Source organism: Hippocampus bargibanti, linkage group LG05 (assembly GCF_051943395.1).
Source record: "Hippocampus bargibanti isolate YZ-2025 linkage group LG05, ASM5194339v1, whole genome shotgun sequence".
Lineage (NCBI taxonomy): Eukaryota > Metazoa > Chordata > Actinopteri > Syngnathiformes > Syngnathidae > Hippocampus > Hippocampus bargibanti.
The window spans coordinates 2839286-2851764 of NC_142738.1; the positions used below are offsets into that span (position 1 = coordinate 2839286).

The 12479-nt window shown below is 37.4% G+C and overlaps 1 long non-coding RNA gene across 1 annotated transcript in view; it reads right to left on the reverse strand.

The window, feature by feature from the left end:
* LOC148897517 (uncharacterized) overlaps positions 1–12479 on the reverse strand; it is an 82272-nt gene that overhangs the window by 23329 nt on the left and 46464 nt on the right. The gene's annotated exons all lie outside the window — the stretch shown is intronic.

Genomic DNA, 12479 nt, shown 5'->3' on the forward strand with positions numbered 1-12479 from the left:
GGTCATCCGTCTCCTACTCATGAAAGAAAGAAAAATCATAACACGGTGCACCCGATGTGGTCATACACCCCCCCATCCTCTTCAACATGGGATCAAGCCATCGCGCGCTGAACTGTGGGACAAAAGGTCACGTGACTTTTGTTGCTGACTCATTTACTCAGTTATCTTGAAGAACTTGAGAGATGAGAGCGTTTTTACTCTCGCCTCCGCACTTATCGGGAAATTTGAATCTGATGTTTCAAATGTAATTGTTTTTTTTTTTTTTCAAATGAGGCTAAAAATGGCCTGAAAACATTTTTCAGAGATTACCCACCACCCCTGAGTCACGCAACACACGTGTCATGAACTACAGAAAAGCCACAACATATTTATTTATTTATCTGTTTATTTATCTGGGTATTTATTTATTTGTATCTATAGACATATTTGTTATTTATTTATGTATTTTTTAATTTATTTGTATGTATTTATTTATATGTATGTAGATATTGTATTTATTTATTCATCCGATTATTTATCTGGTTATTGATGTATTTATTTTTATTTATTTGTATATACATATTTAATTTATTTAGTTATTTAGATATGTATTTGTTGCATTATTTATTTTTATTTTTATTATTTGTATTATTTTTATTTGTATGGATTTAATTATATATATGTAAATATTTTTTAAATGTATTTATTCATCTGATTATGTATCTGGTTATTTATGTATTTATTTGTATGTATTTGTTTGTACATATTTACATCATTATTTTATTTTGTAATTTATTTATTTGTTGAGTTATTACTTTATGTATTTTTATTTATTTGTATGTATTCATTTATATGTATGTACATATTGGATTAATTATTTTTTTGTTTACATATTTATTTATTTATTTGTATGGGTATGTATTTATTTCTATGAATTTATTTATTGTAGTTATTTATTCATTCAAATCCAATTATTTAACTCTTTTTTTATGGATTTATTTGTATTTATTTGTATGCATTTGTTTAGACATGTTTACATATGTAATTAATTCATGTATTTATTTGTTGAGTTATTTATTTATGTATTTTTATTGATTTGCATGCATTATTTATATGTATGTATGTACATATTTTATTCATTTATTTATTTATTTATTCGTCCGATTATTTATCTGGTTATTTGCGTATGTATTTTTATTCATTTGATGTATTTGTTTATACATATTTACATATTTAATTTATTTAGTTATGTAGTTAGTTATTTGTTGAGTTATTTATGTATTTTAATTTTGTGTATGTATTTATGTATATGTATGTACATTGCATTAATTAATGTATTTATTTGTTTACATATTGATTCATGTATGTATGTATGTATGTATGTATGTATGTATGTATGTATGTATGTATGTATGTATTTATTTATTTAATGTGCATCCGAATGTGTCGCCCATTTCAGGTCGCCTTCCTTTGAACGTAAACTGCACTAAAAAGCACAACTTCCTCCCCCACCACCAGGCAGGACTTGGGTCGGAGAAACTTTCAACAGGTGGCACGGCGTAGATGGGGGGAGGGGGGGTTGTTACAGCGCTGTCTGATGATGCAATGGAGATGTGTGGCAGGAAATTGAGGAAATGCTTACATAAGGCCAAGGTGTTTACAGCCATAAACATCAGCAGTTATGGTCTTATACAAGATGGACTGAATGTTCAGACACCCCCCAAAAAATATAAATAAATACATTGATACAGTGATACCTTGGCTTACGAACTTAATTGGTTCCCAGATAGAGTGTGTAAGGTGAAAAGTGTGTATCCCCAAAATTAATTTCCCATAGGAAACCATTACAATGAGAATAATCCGTTCCCAGGCCCCCATAAAATTTTCTACTTTCTAATTTTCTAAGCCTTAAAACTACACAAATTATACCTTATTGAATGTATTATAAATGTGCTATGGCATTATCATTAAATAAATAAACTGTGCTGTGTAATGAAGTAGTTTTCTTTAACTTTGTGATGATCCATTGTAGGTGCTTTCTCTGCGATAATTTTACCTAGTTCCTCATCAATTGTGTTCTGTTTAGCTGGGTTGATATCTTTTTGCATCAAGTGTACAGATGGCTTGTGCGGGTTGTTTGTGGAGCCTGATTGATGGGATATTTTAACCTTGCAGTCTACACTCTGCCTTTGAACTATCAAAGTTGAAACTCTCTCACTGTCGTTTGCCTGTCTCTTTAATGTTTAAACCACCTCCACTCACTGCTGCGTTCTTGACCAATCACGTGGCTTTAACCAAAGACTGGGGGTGGGGAATAGAGGAATAAAAACAGTAGGCTGCCACTTTGTTCTTCGAAGAACAGGCTCATTGAAGCAGCTCTGTGGGTATCCCGAAAAAAGTTCGTATGCGACGGTAAAATTTTCATAAATTTAACGCTCGTAAACCGAAAAGTTCGTAAGTCAAGGGGTTCGTAAACCGAGATATCACTATAAATGAATGTGGCTTTGAGGCTCTCCGTAGTGAAGATGCAAAAAACGACATAGATGATACAAGCCCAAAAGTCTGCAATGGAATGTCCACGGTGCGCTATCGGAAGAAGCTAGCACACACAAAAAAAAAAAAAAAACACAACCAGGGTCCAAACGCAGCAGTGAAACTGATCGTTTTGACATGATTGAAATGACATAAATAAAAACGACCAAAATTTAAAAAATAAAATCCTTTTTGTTCTTTACATCGGCTCGAGCAGCAGCTGCATGCCAGCTGTGCACATGCGTGTGATAAGCGAGGAGGATGTTTTGAAAGCGCTACCTGGCCTTTGGCGATCTGTCAGTGTCTGCTGGCATTTGTGGAATCTCTTTGTACGCCCGTGTTTCGTTTCAAGTCACTAAAGTCCACGCTCGCCTCGCCCCCCCCCCCCCCCCAATTCCCCGTCTCCCTATTTCACATTTTACGCCAGCCTGTCCAAAGCAATCCGGGGGCTAAAGCTACAAAAGGGCCTCAGCTTAAAGTGCTCATCATGTTACCTTTGTTGCTTTACAGGATTCAGCACTTGCACAAGATGGCTGTAACTCAGACGCCAGAGGCTTGAAAGGTGCTGTGCTATGCTCCCACTCAAAAAAAAAGTGGTTTTATCTCATTCACTGCCAGACCATGTGCAAAAATGTGTCCACTCCAGTGCCAGGGTTTTTGTCATTTTCACTCAAATTCCAGTACCTACAGAATATTTAACGTGTTTCCAGGCCTCTACCGCGGCCTTTTTTTAGAATAAAACATTTCATTTCTAAGCGCCTTTCAAAACTCTCAAGGTCACTTTATAGTCACAGGATAAAGTTTTTCTTCTCTGGGCGAGCAGCGGCAGCCACACGTGCCAGCGTTTACTCAACCAGGAATAACTCAAGTATATAGAAAGCTAGTTAGATAGCTAATAGCTAGCCAGCTCGCTAATAGATAGCTAGATAGCTAATGTGTTTCATGACTCAAATAACTAGCTAGCTAGACAGCTAATAGCTAGCCAGATAGCTAATATTTAGCCAGATAGCTAGCTAATAGCTAATAATAGATAGCTGATAGCTAGCCAGCTAGACAGTTCTTGTTTGGTCCTCGGGAGTTTATTCTTTTAGTATCCACATCGGGAGCTACGATGCATGCTCTATTGAGTTCGGGTCAGGTGATTGATCAGTTTTTCGATGATGTCTAGTGTCTTTCCAGTCTCGTCATACGATTAACTCTGTTTTGACGTGCAAAAATATGTCCACTCCAGTGCCAGGGTTTTTGTCATTGTCACTCAAATTCAAGGACCCACAGAATATTGAGTTTTAGAACTACATAAACAGTCAATGCAGCGTAAGAAATCTTAGACTCTCTTGTTTTTATCTGAAAAAAAGGTTAGTTCCTGTCACGATCTGGTTGGCGACAAACGGGTGGCGCTGCCGGCCCCGCCTGCACCTGCACAGGTGTTGGTCGTTCCATTCAGTGGCAGTTAAAAGGACTCCCGGCACGACCGTTTGTTGTCAGGTCATTGTATGTGTTTGCTTCACCCAGATTTTGTTCCTGCTGACTTTAATACAATTTGTCAATTACACCCTGCTGCGTCCTCCTGCCTGCTTTTTTTGGGATCCACCACCATCACCACCATGCAAACTGTGACGGTTCCCAAGTTATATGAGTCTGGAGTTATATGAGCTTGAAATGAGGGTGTTTCCTCAAAATATAATTCAATACATAAATACTGGTTTATATCGCGCTTTAACAACAGCTGAAGCTGGAACACCTGTCCCTTCACCTCTATGTGCCCCCTGCCCGTTTCACCACGATGGGATGCAGAGCTTTCAGCCGCTCTGCTCCCAAATTCTGGAATTCGCTCCCACCCAACATCCGTAATATCGACTCCCTCCCTATTTTCAAGTCCCACCTCAAAACCCATCTGTTTAAAATTGCCTTTAAAGTCTAGTTCAATCTGCTATTTTATTATTTATCATTTTACTTATGGTTTTATTGTTGTGTTCTTTGTTTTTTTGGTGGTTTTGAAAGGCGCTTGAAATTAAATGTATTACAGTAAAGTCTCGTTATATCGATATCGGATATATCGATAGTCCCGGTTATATCGATATTTTTTCGGACTCCCTTGAATATCGATTTAACGAGACTTTACTGTATATTATTTATTATTATAACAACGGGCTAAAATGAAATAAGGGGAAATGCTGCCCCCTTGTGGAAAAGAAAAAATATTGCCAGAGGCCATGGCCAGCGCTTTATCGACACCCAAGCATGAAAAACTAAAACCCGAACACATTCGGGAATGGCGCTCTACGTCATATTTTCACTTCTCGAATAAATTCGGAAATGACGGTGAATGAGTTAAGCACGGCTGTCGCTCATAAACACGCGAACGGAGCGCCGGCGCCGCGCCCGTGTAACATATCACCTCGTTGTAATCCAAACAGCGCTCTCGGAGGCTAAATCAGCGTTCACGTTGTTGGCAAATGCGTTCAAAAATAAAAACAACACTGCGGGCCCGACGTGATCTAAAGGCTACCGGCCCTGGTTTGATTTATTATTGTGTGAGTGATTGAGCCTAAACATACGCATGCTAACACAGACAACGCACAATAACCGCAGTCTCGAACGCAGCTGCACACATGGCATGTCAGAGGGGCTTTCAAATGAATTGGTCAATTGTTGGTAATCATGAGATCTAGACACCCCTCAACTCCCAGCCGCTCCCCAACCATCTTCCTTCTCTCCCCTGCCAACACGCTCTCACAATCTGGCTCGCATTATAGCCGTTTCCACCTGGGGGAAAGAAAGAGCCCCGGTTTTTTATTTGTCTTTTTTTTTTTTTTTGAGGGACATACCTGAAAGTCTGTCAAACGAGAGAGGAAGAAAAAAAATGACAAAAAACGGACTGACTATAAGAACGAATGAAAACAATTCTCACTTATAATCTAGCATAACAACTATTAGCATTTTATCCAGTGAAGACTGTATTGTACGGCTAGCATATTTTGACTTCACTGTGATGCGTGTGAAAAAAGTGGTTCACTATGTTGAAATCTAACAGGCGAGTAACCACTGAGTTGATAATATTTAAAAGTCACATTCTCTTAGAATGAATGAAACCAGGCGGCATTCCATTATGCTAAGAAGTTAGCATAACAGCGATTAGCATGTTCAGTTTACTGACGAAATTCTTCGGATGAGTAGCAAAATGTCCGACACCTTTAAAAAAGCACAGATGACGGCTGAAGAAACCTGTTCATCGATATTAGCATGTTAGCATATTATCCAGTGAAGACTGTATTGTATAGCTAGCATATTTTGGCTTCACTGTGATGCCGCGTGAAAAAAGTGGTTCACTATGTCAAAATCTGACAGTCAGCGCTGAATTGATAATATTTGAAAGTCACATTTTGTGAGAACGAATGAAGACAAACGGCATTCCATTATGCTTATAAGTTAGCATCACAACTATTAGCATGTACAGTTCATTGACAAAATTCCTCAGATGAAGAGCAAAATGTCCGACACCTTTAAAGAAGCACAGATGACGGCTGAAGAAACCTTTTCATCGATATTAGCATGTTAGCATATTATCCAGTGAAGACTGTATTGTATAGCTAGCATATTTTGGCTTCACTGTGATGCCGTGTGAAAAAAGTGGTTCACTATGTCAAAATCTGACAGTCAGCGCTGAATTGATAATATTTGACAGTGACATTTTGTGAGAACGAATGAAGACAAACGGCATTGCATCTGGCTTAAAGTTAGCATAACAGCGATTAGCATGTTAGCTATTTATCCAGTCTCAAGGGGCATTTTTTTAAATGGAGTGTGGTTGCCAGGTAGGGTGTAAAAAAAAAGGAAATGAGCAGATTTAAACACGTAAACATTTCCGTTCCGTTTACCATTTGATGCCAAAAACATTTACTAATCGCAAAGCATCAAGCATAGTTTGAACGCTAATAACGCGCTGCACAGGCGCCCGGCCAACTAATATTCCAACAACAGGAAGAACGCACGGCTCATTTTGGATTAAGTGTTGCTGAAAATAGCCCCGCAAACATTTAGCTTACGTAACACAAGATTCCACAGGTTGCCATGAATTCTGAAACATTTCCTCTGGCATTCCACGTCAGAAATCACAAGTGCTAATTGTCGGAGTAGGAAATATAAAAAGATCCAAGTCATGGCGATAAGTGCACGTTTGCAACAAGCTAAATGTTGAAAGCAAACAGGAAGCTGTAGCATCTGGCTATCTATTACCTATCTGGCTATCTATTACCTATTTATTAGCTATCGATTAGATAGCTGGCTAGCTATTAGCTGGCCGGCTGTAAGTTGTCTAAGTGGCTAGCCGTTGGCTATCTGGCTCTCTATTACCTATTTATTAGATATCCATTAGCGAGCTAGCGAGCTTTCTATCTATTCCAGTTACTTCTGGGTTGAGTGAACGATGGCCTGTGTGGCTGCCGCTACCTACTGAGCTACCTATCTAGCTAGCTAGCTAGCTTTCTATCTATTTGAGTTACTTCCGGGTTACGTGAAGGCTGGCGCGTGTGGCTGCCGCTAGCCATCTATCTAGCTAGCCATCTAGCTAGGTAACTTGGGTCATGTTCACATTTTCACGTGCGTTGTAACAGCGCTCGAGATCTCACCTCTGGGCCGAGAAACGGCGTCTGTCTTCAGTTTGGGTTGTGTTACCCATCGCTACCTAAATGCTAACCAATCAATCACTTGAGCAGAATAATGGCCTGCGTCGAACGACTGTTATTGAAAGGAATAATTGTTTGGTTAAGCAATTTTTATGGGTCTGTTTTAGCGTGTCGTTCCAGTTTGGGGTTTGTGTTATACAAATATACGCTTGGAATTGCACATTAGCATCGGCGGCTAATACGTTTAAGGGGCTTTGCCGAGTGGAGAAATTACCCACTCGTGGTAAACTGAAAGCTATTTAGGTGCGACTATGATGGAGCTTTTACTTGTTATATAATAATAATAATAATAATAATAATTATAATAAGACATTTATTTATAAGCGCCTTTCAAAACTCTCAAGGTCACTTTACAGTAACAGGATAAGTTTTTTTCCAGTGGGTGCCACACGCGCCAGCGTTCACTCAACCCGGAAGTAACTCAAATAGATAGCAAGCTAGCTCGCGAATAGATAACTAATAGCTAGCGAATAGTGTTGTGAGGCCAAAATGGCGGCGAAGGACGATGAGGATTCTTCTTCTCATCCTTTCGGCTTTTCCCTACAAGGGGTCGCCACAGCAAATCAGTGTCCTCCATCTTTAGAGATTTGATCCGCATGTTACTAATCCAAAATGTATTTTTATTGATTAGAAATTCGCTTGGAGCGACAAATTCGAACATCAAATTACCTCATCAATACTGCTCATATCCTCTTTGATCACCATTTTAATTAATTAAACCGAAAGCCGTATTTTTTTTCATTGCTACCATCAAATATATGCTCGAAAAAAAAAAAAAACGTAATGGCTGCCAAATGAAGATGACAAAATGGCAACTTAGGGCAAACAGCTGGCCTCCTTGTGTGACACGTTTAAAGAAAAAAAGCTTACATCACCTGTAAAACTCTTTTGTTCGCTCCCCCCAAAAAATGTTCAAAGTGGTTTTGTGAGGCTTACGTGCGCACCTGGGCTAATCTGAGTCGTTGCCAGACGTTAGCACAAACGGCAGTTTTGTTTCCGACTTCCTGGCACTCACGTGGAGTACGAGTCCATACAGATTTGTTGTTTCTACATTTTTGTTTATTCTTTCTTTACATTTAGTAGATATTGTCCGTTGAATATCTCAAGGGAAGGAAAGTAGTTCCTGTCTCCATAAAGAAAGCACTGATGTTACGCTAGTTGTTAGCTCAAAATGCTAACGAAGGCTTTTGTGGCCTATGGCTATTACCTAAAAAGACAAATGATGTGAAAATGAACTGGCTAAGTCCATTTATGTTATTGAGACATGTTATGTTAGCCATTGTTCCCGGTTGGGCACCTGTCAATCATCTTGAATAACACATCGTAGACTAGTTAAAGTATTTTGGACCTGGGTCTTCCGTTGGGACACCATTACCCAAATCCTCCGTAAATCTGACAGTCAGCGCTGAGTTGATAATATTTAAGTGTCACAGTTTGTTAGAAAGAATGAAGACAAACGGCATTCCATCATGCTTATAAGTTAGCATAACAACTATTAGCATGTTCAGTTCATTGACAATAGAAGAGGTTGAAAAACTGTAGATTTGGATTAACGAAAAGAAGCTAGCAGGGAACAGTGAATGAGGGTATTATCGCAGAGAAAAGCACGGCAAATTCACTCAGATATCATCAAGAGGCAACTACATCAATGACCATCACAAAGGTAAATAAAACGACTTTATTATACAGTGCAGTTTATTTCATTAATTACAACACATTAGCACATTTATTATACATAAAATAAGGTATATTTTTTATAGCTTTAATACTTATTTCGTAGAAAATTATGTTTTATGGGGACCAGGAAACGGATTATTCTCACTTTTAATGGTTTCCAATGGGAAATTAATGTTTGGAAGACACACTTTTCGCCTTACACACACTTTCTGGAAACCAATTCAGTTCGTTAGCTGAGGTATCACTGTATATTTAGCCAGTCCTATGTAGTAAAATAGATAATTGACCATAATATTTAATTATTTAGATACTGTATCATAATAAATGCCTCCAGTTAGTCCCTCCCTCCCACCTCTTCCCACTCCATTCCATTAAGCCATCAACGACCATCACAAAGGTAAATAAAACGACTTTATTATACAGTACTATTTCTTTCTTTAGTTACAACACATGAACACATTTATTATACATAAAAAATGTATATTGTGTGTAGTTTTTAGGCTTATTTAGTAGAAAATTATGTTTTATGGGGACCTGAAAACGGATTATTCTCACTTTTAATGGTTTTCAATGGGAAATTAATGTTTGGAAGACACACTTTTCACCTTACACACACTTTCTGGGAACCAATTAAGTTCGTAAGCTGAAGTATCACTGTATTTTGTGTAGTTTTAAGGCTTATTTAATAGAAAATTATGTTTTATAGGGACCCGGAAACGGATTATTCTCACTTTTAATGGTTTCCAATGGGAAATTAATGTTTGGAAGACACACTTTTCACCTTACACACACTTTCTGGGAACCAATTAAGTTCGTAAGCTGAAGTATCACTGTATTTTGTGTAGTTTTAAGGCTTATTTAATAGAAAATTATGTTTTATAGGGACCTGAAAACGGATTATTCTCACTTTTAATGGTTTTCAATGGGAAATTAATGTTTGGAAGACACACTTTTCGCCTTACACACACTTTCTGGGAACCAATTAAGTTCGTAAATTGAAGTATCACTGTATTTTGTGTAGTTTTAAGGCTTATTTAATAGAAAATTATGTTTTATAGGGACCTGAAAACGGATTATTCTCACTTTTAATGGTTTCCAATGGGAAATTAATGTTTGGAAGACACACTTTTCACCTTACACACACTTTCTGGGAAACAATTAAGTTCGTAAACTGAAGTATCACTGTATTTTGTGTAGTTTTAAGGCTTATTTAATAGAAAATTATGTTTTATAGGGACCTGGAAACGGATTATTCTCACTTTTAATGGTTTCCAATGGGAAATTAATGTTTGGAAGACACACTTTTCGCCTTACACACACTTTCTGGGAACCAATTAAGTTCGTAAACTGAAGTATCACTGTATTTTGTGTAGTTTTAAGGCTTATTTAATAGAAAATTATGTTTTATAGGGTCCCAGAAACGGATTATTCTCATTTTTAATGGTTTCCAATGGGAAATTAATGTTTGGAAGACACACTTTTCACCTTACACACACTTTCTGGGAACCAATTAAGTTCGTAAGCTGAGGTATCACTGTATTTTGTGTAGTTTTAAGGCTTATTTAATAGAAAATTATGTTTTATAGGGACCTGGAAACGGATTATTCTCACTTTTAATGGTTTCCAATGGGAAATTAATGTTTGGAAGACACACTTTTCGCCTTACACACACTTTCTGGGAACCAATTAAGTTCGTAAGCTGAAGTATCACTGTATTTTGTGTAGTTTTAAGGCTTATTTAATAGAAAATTATGTTTTATAGGGACCCGGAAACGGATTATTCTCACTTTTAATGGTTTCCAATGGGAAATTAATGTTTGGAAGACACACTTTTCGCCTTAGACACACTTTCTGGGAACCAATTAAGTTCGTAAACTGAAGTATCACTGTATTTTGTGTAGTTTTAAGGCTTATTTAATAGAAAATTATGTTTTATAGGGACCCGGAAACGGATTATTCTCACTTTTAATGGTTTCCAATGGGAAATTAATGTTTGGAAGATACACTTTTCACCTTACACACACTTTCTGGGAACCAATTAAGTTCGTAAACTGAAGTATCACTGTATTTTGTGTAGTTTTAAGGCTTATTTAATAGAAAATTATGTTTTATAGGGACCCGGAAACGGATTATTCTCACTTTTAATGGTTTCCAATGGGAAATTAATGTTTGGAAGACACACTTTTCGCCTTACACACACTTTCTGGGAACCAATTAAGTTCGTAAACTGAAGTATCACTGAATTTTGTGTAGTTTTAAGGCTTATTTAATAGAAAATTATGTTTTATAGGGACCCGGAAACGGATTATTCTCACTTTTAATGGTTTCCAATGGGAAATTAATGTTTGGAAGACACACTTTTCGCCTTACACACACTTTCTGGGAACCAATTAAGTTCGTAAACTGAAGTATCACTGTATTTTGTGTAGTTTTAAGGCTTATTTAATAGAAAATTATGTTTTATAGGGACCCGGAAACTGATTATTCTCACTTTTAATGGTTTCCAATGGGAAATTAATGTTTGGAAGACACACTTTTCACCTTACACACACTTTCTGGGAACCAATTAAGTTCGTAAACTGAAGTATCACTGTATTTTGTGTAGTTTTAAGGCTTATTTAATAGAAAATTATGTTTTATAGGGACCCGGAAACGGATTATTCTCACTTTTAATGGTTTCCAATGGGAAATTAATGTTTGGAAGACACACTTTTCACCTTACACACACTTTCTGGGAACCAATTAAGTTCGTAAACTGAAGTATCACTGTATTTTGTGTAGTTTTAAGGCTTATTTAATAGAAAATTATGTTTTATAGGGACCCGGAAACGGATTATTCTCACTTTTAATGGTTTCCAATGGGAAATTAATGTTTGGAAGACACACTTTTCACCTTACACACACTTTCTGGGAACCAATTAAGTTCGTAAGCTGAAGTATCACTTCTATTTTGTGTAGTTTTAAGGCTTATTTAATAGAAAATTATGTTTTATAGGGACCCGGAAACGGATTATTCTCACTTTTAATGGTTTCCAATGGGAAATTAATGTTTGGAAGACACACTTTTCACCTTACACACACTTTCTGGGAACCAATTAAGTTCGTAAGCTGAGGTATCACTGTATTTTCATTCCATTTACTACCAGATGCCAGAAACTTTTACTCGTCGCAGAGCATCAAGAGGAGCTTGAAGGCTAATAGCGCGCGAGTTAGTCACATTTCCTAATATATCCGCAACTGTGAAAAATGGGCCAAAACATTCTATATACACTTAGAAATTGTGATCTTATTGGATCCGTTGTGCTCCCCGCAAGAGTAATAGACCCCCAAAACCCCTCCACCCCCTCTTTAAAAGGCAACTTTGTCTATTTTGGAGTCCAAATTGGAGCTTAACCTACTTTGTGTTGGACTGACTGCAAAATGGGGCAATGTCCGCTTAATCGTTTTCAAACTTTTTGTGTCCGTCAGCAGCTTTTAACCGGACCGAAAATCTTTTTTCTTGCCCGCAGCTGCCAGAGGGGTCAACACATTCCGCCTTTCACCCAAATCGCCCCCGCTTTGGTGCCTGGTTTTGGTATGTCAGGTATGTCCACAACCACACCTCAT